Source organism: Crocodylus siamensis, chromosome 5 (assembly GCF_052110815.1).
Source record: "Crocodylus siamensis isolate JL-2025a chromosome 5, ASM5211081v1, whole genome shotgun sequence".
In the NCBI taxonomy this organism is placed as follows: Eukaryota; Metazoa; Chordata; order Crocodylia; family Crocodylidae; genus Crocodylus; species Crocodylus siamensis.
In genome coordinates, this window is record NC_143399.1 from 44,505,990 (window position 1) to 44,519,830 (window position 13,841).

General features: G+C 46.8%; 1 protein-coding gene across 2 annotated transcripts in view; it reads right to left on the reverse strand.

Moving 5' to 3' along the window:
• The window catches only part of LOC149864002 (flavin-containing monooxygenase 3-like), a 28,825-nt gene extending 25,098 nt beyond the window's left edge, over window positions 1-3,727 (reverse strand). The window contains exons 1-2 of one of the 2 annotated variants that reach the window (XM_090048261.1): window positions 3,713-3,727; window positions 15-213 (exon numbers count right to left, since the gene is read on the reverse strand). The gene's annotated coding sequence lies outside the window, so the exon portion shown is untranslated. Of the gene's footprint in view, window positions 1-14; window positions 868-3,712 lie in introns of those variants that run through there. The other variant, XM_090048260.1, reaches the window with a different exon arrangement.
• Between the last annotated feature and the right edge of the window lie 10,114 nt (window positions 3,728-13,841).

Consider the following 13,841-nt stretch of genomic DNA (forward strand, 5'->3'; position numbering starts at 1 on the left):
GATAATACTTTTACCTTCTGTAAGCAGATTTATCCTCTCGAAGTCTTCTTCCTGACTGCACTTCTGCATATCGTCTTGACTTTCTTCCTCCATCTGGTTTCTATCTGGCCTGAGCAAATGTTTTTCTACTTTTTAAATGTCCTATGCAATTACCTCTCAGATGTCTAACACTGGTTATTCCCTCTGCTTTCAAGAGGTGTAAAACTGGAAAAGCTGGAGGGTGGAAAAGGAAGGAAAAGAACTTTTTACACATCAATCCTATTATTTTAGCACTGGCTGATGTCTGTGACCTGGTGTGCATTAGAATTCTGTAGAAGAATCTGAGCAGCACCTGTAATGGTTCCCTGTACAGCCTAGGACCCCATTAATTTGTCCAGCACATTTACAATCCCCAGCATATACAGAGAATCATAACTGTGATTTACATTAGGGCACTGCATATAATATTCTCACTTCCATATTATAAATGTTTCCTACGCCTGCGCGAAGTGGCTTGTATTCGCTTTGGATTTGGATTCATCTGATTTGGGGGACAGTGGTCAGAGCTGGTGATTTGAATCACTGTCCCAAATTGATTCAGCCAAATCAACCAAGCAATGGCTGCCCTGCCCACCCGAGCTCCCAGCACTTGGGGAAAAAAAAGCTCTGACTCAGCAGGTGCTGCCGGGCAGGGGGGAGATCCCTGCTGCCCTCCACTGCCCCACACTGCGAGGGAGGTTCTGCATGAGCCTCTGACCCATTGCCTCAGTCCCAGCCATGGCTGCCTGACTGGCCCCAGCTCTGGCCCTTTGAGAAAAAAAAACAAAACTAACCCCTCCAGACTCACCGTTCCTGCGGGGGGGGTGCCAAGGCTGCTGCAGAGTGGTGAGTCCTGTGGCTTTTCTTTGTTTTTTTTTTCTTAAAGGGCAGAGCTGCATCAGGCAGGGCAGCTGTGGTGGGGCTGGGGGAGTGGGGGGGCAGAGCCCCCCATACAGCACCTGGTGAGCACCAGGGTTTTTCTTCAAAGGGCCAGGAGCTGGGATGGGTGGGGAACCTGTGGAGGGGGGCTGGGGGAGCAGGCAGGGGATGGGGGCTCCCCCCATTGTCCCCTCCCCCCTTCCCCAGCCCATCCTCCTCCACCCCTAGTACTTACCAGCTCAGGAGTTGCTGCTCGAATCTTCAAGCTCTCTGAATCTTGAAGATTCGGAGAGCTTTGAATTGATTTGGACCTTTTAATTGGTCCTGTGATTATTCAGATTTGGAGATTCAGCCACCAAATCAGGCCAAATCTCCTCTGAATCGAATCACCACCTGAAGCTTCACACAGCCCTAATGTTTACCCTATTCCAGAAGGTAACAGAAGAACACAGGAAGGTCATGGTAAGAAGAGTGTCTGGGTAAATGTTCTGTAGTTGGCCAGACAGCAAATTATATACAGAGACCTGCTCCCCTTCCAAACTCCTGAATGGCCACAGGCTAATTCTAGGTTTGCCCCTGTTGCCCCCCTCCCAAAAAATAAAGCTTCTCATGTAGCAATTCAATGAGGCAATTGCTGACTTGCAACGTTGATGGACAGATTTATTTCTGTTTTAAGTAATGTTTATGAGGCATGTGCTCCCTGTGAAACACATTAAGTAGACAGCATAAAGCACTGCTGTCATCTTAGTTCTAAGGGGGAAGGTAGCCACTGCCACAGCTCAGCAGGGGAACTGCTTTCTCCCCGATACTTTCCCTACATGGTCTGTGCTTTTTCCAAGGGACCATGTCTCCTAAAGCTTAACACACTATTGCAGCAAATGAAGGTTGATCCTGCTGGCTACCTGCTTTGCTTTGAAGTGCCCCAAGCCAACCTGCTACCATTTGGTGTGCTAAGGTTGCTGCTTGCAATCAGTGCTGCAGTGCTGTTTGCCAGCATGGTCTGGGTGTAGAAGAAATTATTACCAGCAGGGATTTAACCACTTTGGGACCCAGAGGCTTTGACTGTCTACTCTAAAGGCATCCAGCTGGCCAGGGCTGTGCTGGTTCTGAACCTCTGAGATGCCCTGCCACTACTCTGTTCCTAAACAACCCAACTTAGATGCCTGCAACCCACCAGTTCTATCATGGGGTGGGAGGCAAGAGCCTGTACCACAGAGTGTTCACAGCCTGCCTGCCACTGATTAGCAGGTGGTAACATGTATCCTGGATTTACAGTTAATTCTACTGCTAGCCACTGGAGTGGGTATGAGAGCAGCCAGGAAAACAAGAACTGACAGGAGGGGGATCACTTGACCAACCTGCTGGTTGGGGTCCTAACTCTGTGGTAGATGCTGAGCCTGTGTATGGTCATGGCACCTCTGTAAGATCAGCTCTCTGTACAGCAGCTTGTGAGATGTCCTAGGTCCTTCCCATGCATGGCCTACAGCACCTTCTTCCTGATGGCTTGCCAGAAAGCAACAGAGCCAGGAAATGCACCAGCCACTTGGTGTTGCGCTTGCTATGCCCAGAACTCAGCTGCTGTCCATCCACTTTTCTTGTTTTGCTCGCCTGTCATGTACTGAGGGGCTTATCTGGAACTGGAGAGCCTTTCCAATGGCTGCCATGAGCTCTGGTCTGGGTTAACAAGTATTCAAAAAAAGGGGAAGACTAGACAAGAAGTCTCTGTGTTTATATGTGTAAACTATAAACTGGAGATGGTTAGAGAGCTAGGGAACATGACTTATGAGGAGAGGCTGTGATAGCTGGGCTTATTTAGTCTGCCAGTTCATGAGGTTGTAGAGTAGGAGTAAATTTTAAATAATTTAGGCTCTTAATTTCCAGGAGGCAAGTTTTTTAAAATATGTTCTACTGGATCATCTGTATAGTTGGGAGAGCTGTTGGCAAAGCTTTCAGACATCATGAGTTCTTCTTCAATTCTGACACAGCAGACACAAACTAGAACTGAATATCAGACAGAAAACTCTAGGCAAATAAAAACAGTATGCTTGAAGGGATGGAAGAGGGCTGTGAACTAATGCTGAAAAGGTGTTACCAGGAATCTTTATAGGACAAAAGAAGAGCAGTAGAATATGCAATCTAGTTAGTGGCATCAATACATACTTTATTTTCCACAGAATTTAATTTGGTTTCCTGTAAGACTTATCCTATACTCATCAGGATAATATCTAAATACCTTCCAGTTATGGATTATACAACAGGACTAACATCTGTTAAGTATTTGTTTCCTCATCTACTTCTCAGGGTGGAGGAAGGGAGAGTGGGAGTGAGACCATTTTGTTTGGACTGTATTTATTTAGCATGTTTTAATATATCTATTCAATTCTGCTTATCTATGTTTATATCTAAAGGGCTTAGTTCATCTGTCTCCACGTGCGTCTGTCTGTCTGTAATGCTCTTAAGGGGGCGTGGCTCCCCGCAGAGTGTGGCTCCAGCCAGTGCTGCGTCAAGAATGCCTGTCCAGAATGATGGGTGAGGCATGGCTCCAGTGCCGAGGGTCAGGCAGATATGGAGCGGGGGAGAGGTGGGGGTGCCACAGGGATGGACGTGGAGTGGTGGCAGCACAGGGTGGTGGGTGGCAGCTGCTGCTGTGTGCGAGCTCCACCCCACCGCTCCTGGGAGGTGGCAGTGCTGCAGGGTAGTGGGTGGCAGAGCTCCACCCCATCCACCCCCATCACTTTTGACGAGCAATTCACTAGTATAGTATATTGATGTTAATTATATTTATGTTAGAGCAAATGAGGTTAAAGAAAAGTACCTTGCAAGTAGCTTTGTGATGGTCCTTATTTCCTGGGAGAGTTGATTCCCGTCTTGGACCAAGCACCTGGGAAAGTTCTGCATCTTGCAGAGACCAGATTATCCCTGGTTGTATAGAGCTCCATTGTGCAAGAAGAGCAGAGATATCAACCGATGGAATTCTAATGGAACAGACAGTTGAAGTAGGCTGACTGTTTCTAGAGAGAACTACTATAGGTTTGTATTGCAGTAGCACCCATAATGGGACAAGAAAGTGCCAGGGAGCCAGCAGATCCGCATAAACACATTCTCAGCATAACACAACTGTGTGGCACATGCAGGAAAAAAATACCAAACTCAGAATAGAAAAAAGTATACTATGCTGCTGTGAGCAACACTAGCAAAGAGAAGGGGCTGGGAACTGGAATAGACAATTAGAAACCACCAATTAGACTAATTCAGTACCACCTCACTATTTTACAGGTCATCCAAATAGCTTTTGAGGTGTAATACAAAGTACTGTTTTTGACCTATAAGCCTTAAGTGCCCTGGGCCCTAGGTACATAATAGATCACCTCCTCCCCTATATTCCACAGTGATCTCTAAGGTTGTCCACAGACATCTCATTTGACCCATGACTACTTGTCCCAGAGTTTGACCCAGATCAAAACAGGAGCAGCATAGTCATTTATACATGATGCCCTTCCAAACTTCATTGCTTCTTCTTCACCAGTTGGTGGCCAGTAAGAGCACACAGACTGTAAGTCTTGTCTCTGGAATGAATTGCAATGACTGTCCAGACATACAACATGATGTCCTGGGAAAAAATGCGAGTATGTTTTACCTGGCACTTATAGAGAGACTTCAAGAGGGAGAGTGGGCCTGTCTATCTGTATGATCTGAGGGAAAAAAGCTGTCTTTGGGAAAAACGTGATATCTGTTCATCACGTGCCTGAGATAAGCTGAGAGCAACCTCCTGCAAATTCCATCTGTGCACCAAGGTCATTTATTGAAAACATAAGAAGTCATTCTCCATAACTACTTCTCAACTTTGAAGCTTCCTCCACTTTTTGGGGGGACAGTAGTATATAAGTCAAATAAACAAACAATAATAATAATTTTAAGTTTAGCATATTAGAAAAGTAAGTAAATTAGCTGGTATTTTACTAACTAACTTGAAATGCTTCAGTCGTGTAACTAACCTGAATAACTTAATTCATATCCCCCCCCTGAACTTTTTGTAACCTCCTGTAATACTGGAAAACATGATGGGTAGCAAGCAAGCTGAAACTCCCTAAAAACTGTTATCTGTGGAATGCAAGGGCACCGCTCAGAGAAAGAAGGGAGGAGGGAAAGGCGGCGGGGGTTGGAGCCAGCTAGTGGAAAACTACTGTAGAAATGACCAGGGTATAAATATACACTGTTGCAGGGCTAGGGTCGCAGGATTTGAGACAATACAGTCTCCCTGCGCCTTTTACTTGAGCTCAAATAAACTCTGTCTACTTCTCCCCCCAGTGTGTTTATTTGGCGCGAAGCACACCGGGCAACGAACCCAATTGTTGCCTCTCTCGGGCACCTTGTGCCGGCAACAGCTTTGTGGTTTATTTCTCATTTTATCATACCATTAGCTGAATGAATGTGCATCAGAGGAGGCAGAATTATTTAAACTATCTGTTTCTGAAGCTGGAGGTATTTATGCACCTCGGCTGAATCTGTTCTCTGGCATCCCTGCATATTTTCTTCTGCAATATCTAGTAGGCCTGTGCAAAGCAGCTAGTATTTGCTTTGGATTCAGTTGATTTGAGGGACAGTGATTCGCTTCAGTGATTCAAATCACTGTCTTGGATCGATTTTTCTGAATCTGATTCAGAGATTTGGCTGTGGCTGAATCAGCCAAATCTCCGAATCACACAGTCTCATCCCCTGCCCACACTCAATGGCTGCCCCACCTGCCCCACCTCCCGGTTTGTTGGGGGAAAAAAACCCCCCACTCACTGGCTGCTGCCGGGGGGGGCATCACCACTGCTCCCCACTACCTCGGGGGAGTCTGCCATGAACCCCCCAACCCCTGCCTGCTGTCCCAGCCCCACCATGGCTGCCCTGCCTGCCCCAGCTCTGGCCCTTTAAAACAAACAAAAAAATCCCCCCCAAACCCCAGACTCACCAGCTTCTGCTCAGCTGGGGGGGGGGCAATCCCTGCTGCCCCTCAAAGCCCTGTGCTGCATGGGGGGCTCTGTATGAGACCCCCGAAGGCCCAAGGCTGCTGCAGGAGCCAGTGTGCTTGGGTCTTTTTGTTTCGTTTTGTTCTTTAAAGGACCGGGAGATGGGATGGGCAAAACAGCCATGTGGGGGCTGGGAGAGTGGGTGGGGGCCAGGGGGCTCGTGGCAGAGCCCCCCAAGTGGCATGGGGCAGTGGGGAACAGCAGGGATCAACCCGCCCACTGGGCAGCAGCCGGTGAGTGGAGGCTTTTTTTTTAAAACAACTGGGAGCTGGGGCAGGCAGGGAAGCCATGGGGTGTTAGGGAAGTGGGAGGGGGTTGGGGTGAGGCTGGGGGAACAGGCAGGGAATGGGCATGATTTCTTATGCATACACAAAACATGATTTTACAGACTAACAAATGATAAAAGGTTGATGACTTTTAGTGGATAAGAACTGTGTGTTTCTTAGTTGCTTATCTGGGTTATCTTGGCTTCAGAGTTGAACTTCTAAAATTCCTTAACTGGGAAGATCTCTGGACTAAAGAGAATTTATCTATTAAAAGACTGGAAAGAAACCATGCAGACCTCACTACGGAAGTCCAGGCAAAAAAGATAAAACACTTGGAAGGAAGCAAAAGAGCATCACTAGACCAGCATTAGATGATGACTAGTTTTTGTGTTTGAAAAAAGCAGGTAAATAGAAATCATATGTCCCACCATTTCAACCAGAGGAAATACAATTCTGGATAATTAGTGGAGCTGGGTGAAAAGTAGACTTCTGTATAGGACCCGATGTCTTAGGCTGCTGGAAGACAATATAATCACATGACTGGGATCAGAGGAATTTGATGCCTTACCCAAACATCACACAACATGCCATGTCAGCAGGGCAAGGCTGAATACCATATTTACTCGAATAGAAGGTGATCTTTTCTTTCCCCCAAACAACACAGGGAAAAAAACCCCCTCATCTTAGATTCAAAACTGGCCCCGGGCAGGTGGTTTTTCAGTTCTAGCTTTGGCCTTGGGCTCAGGGATGAAGTCAAAGCCAGGCTATGACTTCTCCTGGGATGGGGTGGCTGTGCAGTAGGAGAAGGTCATGTAGCCTGGGGAGAACAGAGGAGACTGTGGGGTGGGGATGGAAGGTGCACAAGGAAGCTCTTTGGTATGGGGGCAGGGTTGCACAAGGGAGTTCTGCTGCGAGCGGGGGGAGGGGCAGTGGAAGTTGCTGCCCCCATTTTTCCCTGGCCAGGAATAGAAGCTAATAGAATCTATGTATAGAATCTATTTGTTGTGGTGGTCATCTTAGATTTGAAGTAGTCTTGGATTCTGGTGAAAGTGATATGTCACAAGTTCAATTTAAGGTGCCATACAAACCAGCCCCAAAGCTGTTCCACATTTAATGCAGCAGATTTGGGGCTGGTTTGTATGGCAATTTAATTTGAACATTTGGCATTAATTTGAATTTGTGGACTGGTCTGCCATCTTATGGCACCATAAGTTGGTTGAATGTGTAGCATGTTACAATTTTTCTCATGATTAACATATTAATCATGAGATGAATGTAACATCTGCCAGGGGCCTTAGACTTCCATCCTCTAGTGCAACCAGTTAATAGATATCTAACAAAAAATGTGAAAATTGATTCACAGGAGTCTAGTCAGGTAATGAAGCACAAATCTAACCCTCATGCCCATCATTTATTCCAGAGACCTCTGTGGTTACAGAGTACAACAAGGAGGGAAGCAATAATCAGTAGCTAAACTGCATAATGCAGTTAATGAGTAAAAGAAGTATGGGCAGACTGGGTATAAAGGGTAAGATTTTTAAAAATGGTAGTTAAATATTAGGCTCATGAATTAATCAAGCCTGTTTTTCAGAAATGCTCAGCACCCTCTTCTTTCACTGAAATAAGTGGACCTGACCAGAAATTCTCTGATGAAGCAACGTTTTGTCCCCAACTACTGCTGGATTGAGCCTGAAATAGTTTGTACAAAGCACCTCTGGTTCAATGAAATCTGAGGCTGAATCTAAGACCAGGTTTAGATTCTGCAGATCCATAATCCAGTTGCCCAGACTATAAAGTACTGCCAGGTCTCCCAAAGCTCCCCAGTAGCTCTTGGGTATCTCTAAAATTCCACTGAGCATGCAGGCCCTCTTGATTATTGTTTCCCTTTCTGCAGTTACATAACAGTTAAAGAAAATAACCCTGAGTCTTTGAAAAGGTGTTTAAAAGCTAATCAAATTTTACTACTAGAAAATCATAAAAGATGTATGGAACTACAGAAAACATTGCAAAACCTTCATGCAGATCCCTACATTACCCCTCCTAAGAATCTTTTGGGACTTTGCATCTTTCCAGGAGATCCAGGATTCTTCCTTACACACAGCTTCATCTTCTGCTTATGGTCTCTGTCTTCTTCCTTTACTGGAGGGAGTCCTTGAAGCCCTGAATTGCTTCAAGTGTCATGTCCAATGTGAGGCATTTGAGAAGAACCGGTTTCTGTGGACTGCAGCCAGATGATTGCTCTGGAGTTTGTCCAACAGAATTGAAGATCAGCCAGGTTTATGATCCTTGACTGTGCTCCCCTGTTAGCTCTCTGCAAGGTGCACACTTGGATTTGCTAACACCTCTTGAATCCCAGTCCAAGCCAGAAGTTAAACACTGAATGCACAGTGCAGCTGACAAATCAAAAGGGTGCTCACAAAAAGGGTTTTATAATTTGGTACAGACATGTACAGAAAGGCATTACTCTGTTACAAAGGACAAACTTACAAGAGTGCCTGACATTACATCCAGATGGGAAAATCTTAGCCAAAGACATTTATTTCTTGGTTATCAAGTCATACCTAATTCAGGGCAGTAGAGCCCAGTACTAATGACAGCCATCTGATGGCCAATATCAACTTGGTTTGGTATTTAACCAAGCCTTGTATAAAACAAAACAGCCCCAAACTTATCATCACTTTGTCCTTACTGGCAGTAAGGCCAAGAAATAAGAGGAACATCAAAACATCTTTTTCCTTCATCACTGAAGGTAATTCCTGCTCCTCAGGGGTGAAAATTGTTAGGGAAACATGGTTGGGAAGCTGATACCTAGAGAAGAAGCAGCCTGGGTAAGTGTGAAATCTCAAGCGCTATCAAGCTATTGCATCCCAGTAACCTTAAACTCACCAAAAAGAAACAAATGTATATGCTTATATTATATAGGTCTTTAATTGTGCTGTTACTAATGCTTCCTTCATAATTATATTATAGGAGGAAATGGATAGCAAACCCTCTATTCAGGCTGCCTAACACTTTTCATTAGGAAGAATTTTTGGCACATTTTTAGAAGCTCTGACACCATCTGTTTGGCTCAGGTCTTTGGCAGAGAGAACAACCACAGGCTACAGAAGTACCTTTCCTCTGTCCCAGGAAATTCAGTTAAAACAAAGTTACAATTTCTTCTTTCTTTCTTTCATTCCTCAGAAAAAAGGCTACTCTCAGCCTTTGTTAACAGAATTTTTCTGTACTGGCTGTATATTACATTAAAATTGAAAACTAGGTTTTTTTTTGTTTTTTTACACACATGTATATATGTGTGCATGTCCACATACACACACACATAAAATACATATATTCACAAGTCATTGTCAGCAGCAGTGGCAGTAAGCTCTCATGGTTGAGGATGATCACTCCCACAGGTCAAGTAAAGGTTAGTAGAGGAGTCTGTTGATGGCTAAGAAACTGATCCTGTGCCACAGACTCTCTGGCAGATGCCACAGGCGGTGGTTAAAGGAAGGGTCAGACCAAAGATTTCTCAGTCTTATTTCCTTTCATAGATATTAGCGGCTGGAAGGGACCTTACAGATCATCAGGTCCAGCCCTCATGCAGTTTGGCAGGAAAGACTACTGGGATCAGATGACCCTAGCAAGGTGTGCATCAATACACTTTTTGAAGGTCGCCAGGTGGGTGACTGTACCATCTCTGGGGGGAGCCTGTTCCAAACCTTTGGTAATCAACTTGTAAAGAAGTTTTTCCTTATGTCTAGCCTGAAGTGATCTTCAAACAGTTTGTGTCCATTATTTCTTGTCCTCCCCTGGGGGCTCCTGGTGAACAGATGCTCCCTAAGGCCCTGATGTTTACCCCAATATAATTAGAGGCTGCCACCAAGTCCCCTCTGAGTCTTCTCTTCTCCAAGCTGAACAGTCCCAAGTCTTTCAGCCTCTCCACATATGACCTGCTCTCTAGGTCTCCAATCATGTGCATGGCTCTCCTTTGGACTTTCGAGCTCCTCCACCTTCCACTTCTGTCATTCTTCTGCCTCCAGAGCAGGACAATTTTCCTCAAAGTACGAAGTACCTTCTGTCATGACGCATTGTCATGTAGCCTTGTCCTGGGCTAGTTTTTCCTTATTTGTGACGTCAGTGCCACACTTCTTAATGCTTGCCTTGAAGCTGTCCATGAAGCATTTCTTCTGGCCCCTGCGTGTCCTTTGTCTTTGGCCAAGTTGGGAGTATAGCAGTTATTTGGTAAATGTACATCAGGTGGGTACACACAGCGTGCCGTCCACCTCAGCTAATCCAGTTTTTCATACACGTAGATGTATAAGTATGTGTGTGTGCATGTCCACATACATATACATAAATGTATATATGCACACAGGGATAGTATACACACATGCAAACACATACGTTAAAAAGTGTTTAGGTTTTAAAGGTTTCGAGCACTTAAAAGTTGGAAGATACCTACTGTGCATCTGCCATGTACACGGGGCGTACGTAAACCTCATTTAACTCCACACCTTCCAGTTTCTGCGTCAAATGAAGCAGTGGTCCTCCAGGCAACAGCCTCCTTTACCACGCAGCCCTGATTTATTGGCTCAGTACTGACCACCTATTCTTCTGACTGAGGCAGGGATTCTAGAGATAAAATAGCATGTGATGATGTGATTAGAGACTGCATATACTCAAGGGGGCTGAGCTGAGGCTGCCCAAGTGACCTGGATCATGACATTTTTATACTTTTGAGTTCTGCTTAGTTTTATTAGCTGGCCAAAAACAAACAGGAGAGGACTGCACCAGCCTAAACAAGACTATACACAACTGTCATGGGGTGGGGCCTAGAAGCAGCCGTGAACCCACTAGCGCCCCTCCTGCCATGCCAATTAGGCGATTCAGCACCCTCTTATCCTCGCCCGCCACATCTTTGATGTCAAATGGTTCAATTAGGGAGGCTGCCACCTATCACCTAGACACTGTGCTGATACTATCTCCTTTCCCAGTGGGTGCCCCAACACACCCCAGCCTTATGGGCAATGCATGCCTCCTACCTCCCCTTTAGCACGCCCCAAGCCTTGCAGTTGTTCCTGGACGTTCTTGGGCAAACTAAACCATAAGCCTGCCAGCTGTAACATAACAATATGCCTCCTGGCTAAAGCATCTATTCTAGGCCCCTCCTGGCGCCCCTGTGCCCATCACGCACCGGCGCCTTACTCTGGCGCCTCTTTAGCGTCTCCACCCGTGTGGAGCCCTCCGGGACCCTTTCCAGGTCCCGCACCTGGTTGGGGCTCAGGTGGCCGCAGCCGTGCCTGGCCCCCTGGACCACCGTCTGGGTCGCTTGCCCAACTGGGGCTTCTCCCTAACTCACCCCACCGGGCTTAGGCGCCCTACATGGCGCCCCTGAGCTGGTTTCACCACCAGCGCCCCCTGTCTGGGGCCTAAGCCATGCCTCTCGCGCTCGTTGCCCCCCCGGGGCCTCTGCCGTGCTCCTCGCGCTGCTCGTGCTTCTCGCACCCGGGGCTTAGGTGGCCTGTAGCCATGCCTGGCCCCCTGACCCTTCCTCCGGGTCGTACGCCCTACTGGGCTTGCCCCCTCTGGGGCCTATGCCGCGCTTCTCGCCCGTGTTGCCCCTTCTGGGGTCTATGCCGCACCTCTCGTGCCTTGGGGCTCAGGTGGCCGTAGCCGTGCCTGGCCCCCTGCCCTTCTTCGGGATTGTCTCCCTGAAGGGCCAACTCCGACCTCAGGGTTGGGGTCTCTGCCCCCTCACAGCATGCCTCACTGGCGCAAACAGCTGTGCCCGCCTGGCACCACTCGTTGTGCCCCGCTGGGCACCAGGAACCCCCAGATTATTGGGAAGCTCCTGTGAGGCCTCCTCACACCCCTACAGCCTCACCCGGTCCTCTGGTGTAACACTAACCAAACTAAACCATAAGCCTCCCAGCCGTAACATAACAATAAGCCTCCTGGCTAAAGCATCTATTCTAGGCCCACCTGGCTCTCTCACAAGGCCTTCTAATCAGGGTCCTCTCAACCCTCGCCATGGTGCAGCCCCTTGGGTGGTCAGGGTGCACCGCTCGCCTTTGCTCCGCTGGACTCTCCTGCATCTCAGGCTGCTGGACAGGAACTGCTAGCTAGGTTTTGGCCTAGCTGTTTATAAGGGCCTGGCCCTGCCCCTTTTTGGTCATGTGACCAGCCTGGTTGCCCCAGCAACCCACATCTGTGCTGCTTCAGGGAGCTTCAGCAGCCCTATTCCTACTGGTAGTAGCAGGCACCCTGGTGCCCTGCTACAACAACTTAGGGCAATGACAGCATTTCCTGCCGCATAGTTCTTCTCTGGGTCTCCTCCTAAGGGAATGGGACATTGACTTCCTCATGGGTAGTGGCCATATGTCCCGATTTAGCCCCAAAAGAAAGCTGCCTCTCTGGTGGGAGATGGACTCAGATGTTCCTTGAAAAAACCTGTTTGGTTTGGAAATTATATGAAAGCAACTTGTGCTATTTCTTCTTCGGCTAGATTTGGCTCTTTAGTGCTGGATGCTGTATAAATACACAGTGAAAAACAGCCAATTCCCTGGAAAGGTTTAAAGAGACAAAGGCAGAACTGTTCTCATTTCACAGAGTGGGAATTGCGGCACAAAGAGAAGTCTGAAAGAACTGGAAATGGAACCTAGATTCCCCAATTTCAGGCCTGTTGTTTTAACCACAACATTAACTTTTCTCTGAGCTGGGAGGTGCCACCTGTGTGGCTGGAAGGTCGGTTCAGTCTCAGTGATCCATCAGTCTCATTGCTGCAGACAAGGGGGTGAGTTAGTCAGGAATTTATTCCGTTTGCCAGCAGCACACGGGGTGGGAAGAAATGTTCTCTGGATAACACTAAAACTAAAAACAGGTTTGGCTCTGGCTCCTTTTGAACAGCACCATCAGGCCCTTCTCAGAGCTGGGCTCAAGCCTTATTTGTCAGGCAGGGATGCAACATACCATGGACCCAACCCTATTTACACTGGAGTATGTGAGAATGGTACCATTAACCTCACTGAGGGTGCAAGGGGGGAATCTAACCAGCATGCCTTCCCCTAGCACAAAATGGGGGGCAAGGGGAGCTACCAGCATCACTTTTGGTTTGAATAACCCCTTTATTATTGAACTGCATGTTCCTTTGGCTTTCAAGTGTCAAATCAGAAACATCCCACACAGTTAAATATAATCTCTCTGGAAAAACCAGCAAGGCTCTATGGGCCAAAGAAATTATTACACAATACATCAAATGCACTTACATAAACAGATTTCATAAAGAAGAGTGTTCTCTTGACATTTGTTCTCTGCTTAATTATGTGAGAATGCTTCCCATGCATAATTTCTTGTTTTGTTTTTTTCCTGGATTGGGGATGCAGAACATATTTGTTCTTTAAAAAAAGAACAACAACCAAAAAAAAAACAAACTTTAAAAGAAGAGTTTGCTATACCACTTCACTGAGTTTGGTTCTGCTGATTGGACAGTCTGAAGAACTAAAGTCATGCGAGCAGAGGAGCAGATAGCAGCACTCAAAGCTGTTGGTTACTGAACCAGAAAACCTGACCAAAGTGTAGGCCTAACATAGCCCAATATTGATTTAAGCTTGGTTCTCTCTGTTGACAGCTGCAATAAGGGAAACTAGTGAGGTGGACACGTCTGCTAATAACTGTCCTG